Source organism: Rattus norvegicus, chromosome 3 (genome assembly GCF_021556685.1).
Source record: "Rattus norvegicus strain SHRSP/BbbUtx chromosome 3, alternate assembly SHRSP_T2T, whole genome shotgun sequence".
NCBI lineage: Eukaryota > Metazoa > Chordata > Mammalia > Rodentia > Muridae > Rattus > Rattus norvegicus.
Window position 1 is genome coordinate 142717233 of NC_141536.1, and position 6237 is coordinate 142723469.

Genomic DNA, 6237 nt, shown 5'->3' on the forward strand with positions numbered 1-6237 from the left:
TCAGTTTCATGAGGTTCCATTTATCAATTGCTGATTGTAGAGCCTGAAACATTGGTGTTCCGTTAAGAAAATTGTCTCCTGCACTACTGTGTTCAAGGCCATTCCCCACTTTCTCTTCTATGAGGTTCAGTGTATCTGGTTTTATGTTGAGGTTCTTCATCCACTTGGACTTGAGTTCTGCGCAGGATGAGAAATATGGATCTATTTACATGTAGACATCAGTTAGTCCAGAACCATTTGTTGAAGATGCTTTATTGCTTCCATTGTATGGTTTTGGCCTCTTAATCAAAAATCAATTATCCACAGGTATGTGGACTTATTTTGGGGTCTTTGATTCAATCCCATTGATCAAAGTATCTGTCTCTGTACCAATACCATGCAGTTTCAATCACTATTGCTCTGCAGTAGAGCTTCGTCGGGGATGGTGATTCCTCTAGAAGTTCTTGTATTGCTCAGGATGGTTTTGGCTATCTTTATTTTGTTTTTCCATATGAAATTGAGAAGAATTTTGCAGGCAAATGAATAGTGCTTGAGAATATCATCCTGAGTGAGGTAACCCAGTCCCAAAAGGACATGCATGGCATGTACTCACTTATAAGTTGATATTAGCCATAAAATAGAGGATACACATGCTATGCTATACAAACACAAAGACGCTAAACAAGAAGGAAGGCATAAGCGAAGATGCTTGAATCTCACTTAAAAGGGAAAATAAAGTAGTCATGAGAGGCAGGTGGAGAGAGGGATCTGGGAAGGAGAAGGGATGTGGAGGGGGATGGGAAGGTTCAGGATCATGTGTGAGGAGGGACAAGAGAGATGACCAGATGGCCATGAGAATGAATGGGAATCTGCAACTAACAGGGTTGGAGAAGTAAGGGGCATCTTCAGGATGAGACAGAGACCTGGGATAAGGGAGGTGCCCAACAATCAAAACAATCAGTGGGGTGATCTTAGCTGTGACTGACAGCATTGGGGATATAGAACCAGAAAAAGCAACCTCCTATAGCCAGGTAGGAACCCCAGTGGAGTGACAGAGACACCAACCCACCCACAAAACTTCCAACCCAAAATTCATCCTGTCTACAAGAAATGCAGGGGTGGGGGATGGAGCAGACTAAGAAAATGGCTAACTACTAACCAGTCCAACTTTAGCCCCATCCTATGGGCAAGCACTAATCCCTACACTATTAATGATATTCTGTTATGTTTATAGACAGGAATCCAGCACGGCTGTCCTCTGAGAGACTCCACCCAGCAGCTGACTCAGACAGATACAGACACCCACAACCAAACAGTGGATGGAGCTTGGGACTCCTATGGAAGAATAGGAGGAAGGATTGTGACCCCAAAGAGGATAGGAACTCCACACAAAGATCAACAGAGTCAACTAACCTGGACCTTTGGGGCTCTCAGAGACTGAACTACCAACCAAAGAACACACACATCTGGACTTAGGCCTACCCACACATATGTAGCAGATGTGCAGATTGGTCTTCATGTGGGTCCTGAATAACTGGGGCAAGGGCTATCCCAAAAGCTATTGTCTGTATGTGCGATATGTTCTTCTAGGTAGGATGCCTTGTTTGCTGTCAGTGAAAGAGGAAGAGCCTAGCCTCACAGAGACTTGAAGTGCCAGGTCGGGGGGATACTTAGAGGGGCCCCACCCACTCAGAGAAGGGAAAATGGGAGAGGGAAAAATTGTGGGATGGGGTGACTGGGAAAGAGGCAGTGAGCAGGATGTAAAGTGATTAAGTAATAAAAACATTATTTGATTTTAATAAATATCCTCATTCTTTGCCCTTCTACTACATAGGTCACATAATCCACCCAAACCTTCCCTGGCCATAGGTGATAGTTTCTGCCAGGATCTCACCTCTCTATGGTGGCACAACATTTGACATTACACCCAGCTCCTCTAGAATTCTTCTTTTCTGACCTACCGCCCTGTTCCTCCAGGATCTTGCATCCCTGTGTAGGCCTGCTACGTCCCACCACATAGGCCACATGCTTCCTATAGAGATCTCACATGCTCTTACCACAAAGGCAGCCTGTTGAGACTTGCTGAAGTCTCAATTCCACTGCCACGAAGAGAGAAAAGAATGTCTTGACATTCTCTGAACATAGAACATTCTCCACTGAAGGAAATCAAGAAAAACAATTCCTTAAAAAGAGAGAATGACTAAATCAAACAACTACTTTAGATGAGCAAGTCCCAGCACAGAAACAACACACACACACAGACACAGACACAGACACAGACACAGACACAGACACAGACACAGACACACACACACACACACACACACACACACACACACACACACACAGCACATCACCCCTCCCAAAAATTTCTGACTCTATGATCCCAACTTAGAATGACCTAGAAGAACTTCCAGACAAAGAATCCAAAGGAATGATTACAACTCCGCTGACACAAACCAAAGTCCCATCACGGGACTGAGAACAAAGAGCTGACTGAAAGAGGGAGTCCATCCAAGATGTGGGATTCTGAGAACAGTTCAACAAAGTCAACAAAGAACAAAAAAGGCTGAAATGAATCCGAAACAAAACACCAGTGAGCATCCACACCAAGAGAATGGATCACTCAGTAAAGGTCACAGAAAAACGTCTACACATAGAACATGGAAAGCTCTGTGACACTAGGAAAGGACCCGACCTTCACTTCATGGACATGGGGAAGGAAGAATAACATGCTGAGAGCGTGGAGAATGTTTACACATTTCATTAAGTTTATTTTCTGGGTTTCCTTCCATTGTGCACTGTTTCTATGTGGATGTAAGCATGCATCCATGAGGAGGCCTGAACAGGCACAAGGAGACATCAGATCACTAGAACTCACTTACAGATGGCTGTAAGCTGCCTGGTGTGTGTGGGTGAGGGGAACAAAATTCTAGTCTTCTGCAAGAGCAGGGAGTGCTCTTAAGCACATAGCCATCTCTCCAGCCCCAGCATGTAGCAGATTTTCAATGAAATCACAGAAGAAAACTTCCCAAGTCTAGAGAAAAGAGACACCTATCCATGTGCAAGAGGTCCATGAGACACCAGACAGACAGTACCAGAAAGGAAACCCCTAAATATAGCCTAATTAAAACACTAATCACAGAATTAAAAAATGCATTTCAAGCTGCAAGAAAAGTCAAATGACTTGTAAGAACAGGCTCATGAGAATAATACCTAACAATCTGGTAGAAACTTAAGGCCAGAAGTGCCTAGAAAGACATACTCCAAGTTCTAAAGCCCCAAGTGCCAAATTACACTAATGCCAACCAGCAAATTTACATATTAAATGAGGGAAAAATAAAAGCATTCTACATTAAAAACACATCAAGGAATTTATGACCAGTAAGGCAGCCCTGTGGGGAATATTGGTAGGGACAGTTCAGATTGAAGAGAAAGATAAAAACATTTTTTGTAAGCTAATCAGAAAACTGGTTTGTAAGCTAATCAGAAAACACTATATTGTTCTTGTTTACTAGCCCTGCATGTCCTGGAACTCACTCTGTAGAAAGGGCAGGCCTCAAAATCACAGATCTCCATGTCTGGACACACAAGTGATGGCATTAAAGCATGTGACACCATGCCCATCTAAAAAATACACTCTTCTAAATTACTTTAAAACAGAACTAGCCTACATGATTAGACAGTGCTACTCCCAAAACATGAGTTATTGAATGAAAAATCTCAGTGCCTGGCACAGAAAACAATCCTCAGGTTATTGCTCAGGGAGGTCCCAGAGGTAAACAAACCGGACAGGCTACTACTCTGGGATGCTGCAACAAAACGTGATGACCAAAGTGGAAAGGGTTTATTCAGCTTACACTTTCATGTAAGAGTCCATCACTGAAGAAAGTCAAGACACTCAAACAGGAACTCAAAGAACTCAAGCAGGGCATTTACCTGGAGGCTGGAGTTGATGCAGAGACCATGGGGAGTGCCATCAGTCCAGCATTAGACACAAAGGGATGGGTCAAACCACACTATTACTAATTAAGAAAATGCTTTTGGGGGCTGGAAAGATGGCTCAGTGGTTAAGATCACTGACTGCTCTTCCCAGAGGTCCTGAGTCCAAATCCCAGTAACCACATGGTAACTCACAACCACCTGTAATGGGATCTGATGCATTCTTCTGCTATGTCTGAAGACAGCTACAGTGTACTCTTATATAATAAATAAATAAATAAATAAATAAATAAATAAATAAATAAATAAATATTTTTTAAAAAAAGAAAGAAAATGCTTTAACTTGGACCTTAAGGAGGCATTCTCACACGTAAGTGTCCCTTCTCTCTGATGACTAGTCAACCTTGTGCCAAGATGACAGTAAAGTAAGCATCACAGGTGTCCACCCTATTACAAAGTCATCAAATATGAGAGATGTTAGACCTATAGACATTGGAGGCCAGAACATACAGCTGCTAAGTCCCAGGCAACATGTGCTGGCTACCATAATGGTTCCCCTGCAGTTCCTGCTGTAGGTTGCTCTGATGAGCTACCAGTTTGTCCTCAAAAGACCAGCAAACTCTCACTAAGCTGAGTAACTTACAGAGTGCCAGAAGGTACTATGGATGCTTCTGAGAGGGAAAGAAAAAAAATCAAAGGGTTGACACAGCACTGGCTGCTAGATGCTATGATACTGATCTACATGACAAGATGTGCCCACTAGTACAGTAGTGGAATGATGGTTATGGGAAGAACCAGGCGATTTTTGATTGAATGCAAGGCCTGTCTCACAGAGGGATTGGATGCCTGCCACTGTAAGCTGGTCAAACATAAATGAGGAAGGAGATCTTAGAACTAAGAAAAAAGATAAAGCCCTTATTTTGCTACAACTTCATACTGTCAAATCAAGTTCTAAATACTGGTATATACATATGTAGACATTTGTTGCTCTTGACTTTGGTCAAGACACTTCTTTTCATAGTGGGAAGTACTTAACACAGACTCAGGACAGGCCAAACTGTGAAGTTTAAGAAATGCTAAGTGTTTATCAACCAGTAATCAAAACAAACCTCTCAAAAACAAGGCTCAGGTAACACCATACGAGAGAAAACAAAAAAAAACGTGAAGGGATGGGAAGTATGAATTTCTACTGCTACCTTCTGTACATGACTGTCACACACACACACACACACACACACACACACACACACACACACACCATTTCTAACCAGCGGTGTTCACGTGCAAAATACCTTGAAAGATCAAAACAGTCAAGAGGCCAGTATGGATGGAGCAATGCCACACAAAGACCTACCTTAGTGGAGGAACTATTGGCAGGTGTTGAAGGGGGACAAGGAGTGTCACACCTTAGCAGACATTAGAGGAACATGGCCCACACAAAAGTGGAAAGCCCTAAGTAGACTCACAGGATATAAATAACCAAAATAAGAGAAGTGGGAAGCGATGGGAGGAGGCAGGGACACTAAAGCAGTAGTGGCAAATGAATGTCATCAAATTTCACTGAAGAAACATGCATGTGCAAAGTATACATGAATATTACTGATAATATAAATGCAAACACAGTTCTTCATTCAGGCCAGGCCTGTGTTATTCCACAGAAAGAAAAAATGAAAGGGGTCTCACAATTATAGAACTAGTCTGCTTAACATACTCTTGCATATCGGCTATATTCCCATCAGATTATTTTGTCACTACAAACATCCATCCCTGTGCATCGATTACTCACACGTACCTTCACATATGGCTAATGCTTCCTGTCACTCATCCCTGAGACAAGGAATTGACAGGAGGTCATCACATAAAACTATGACCGAAGGTGCACCACAGCTGTACTAAGGATACCTACAAATCTGTTGGTAGTTAGGTGTACAGTTTATACATAGAACCTTATAAAACACCATAAAAGGCCTTTAAAAGGACAGATCACTGTCATATAACTTGACACCCTATCCATTTGATATTACACGCAGTCACACGACATCCTAATGAATACAGGGCAGAAACACATAAAAAGGCTTATGAGGATGTAAAATAAGAAGAGGAAAGATAAGACTCCTTACATTACACTCCATAAACACATTAATGACCTGAATTCATCGGCTTCTCCCCACTCCAAGGTTGAAAAGACAACACAAAGAGCCATCACGCCACTAAAGTCATGGCACACATTCTGAATGACTTACCAGCTCTGCCATCCCAAGATCTGTTCTCACAGGCATAGGAACATGCCAACAAAAGCAAGAACAAAGGTCAGCT

The 6237-nt window shown here is 42.4% G+C and overlaps 1 protein-coding gene across 7 annotated transcripts in view; it reads right to left on the reverse strand.

Moving 5' to 3' along the window:
• Positions 1-6237, reverse strand: part of Cdk5rap1 (CDK5RAP1 mitochondrial tRNA methylthiotransferase) — a 140877-nt gene that overhangs the window by 16780 nt on the left and 117860 nt on the right. The window lies entirely within an intron of this gene.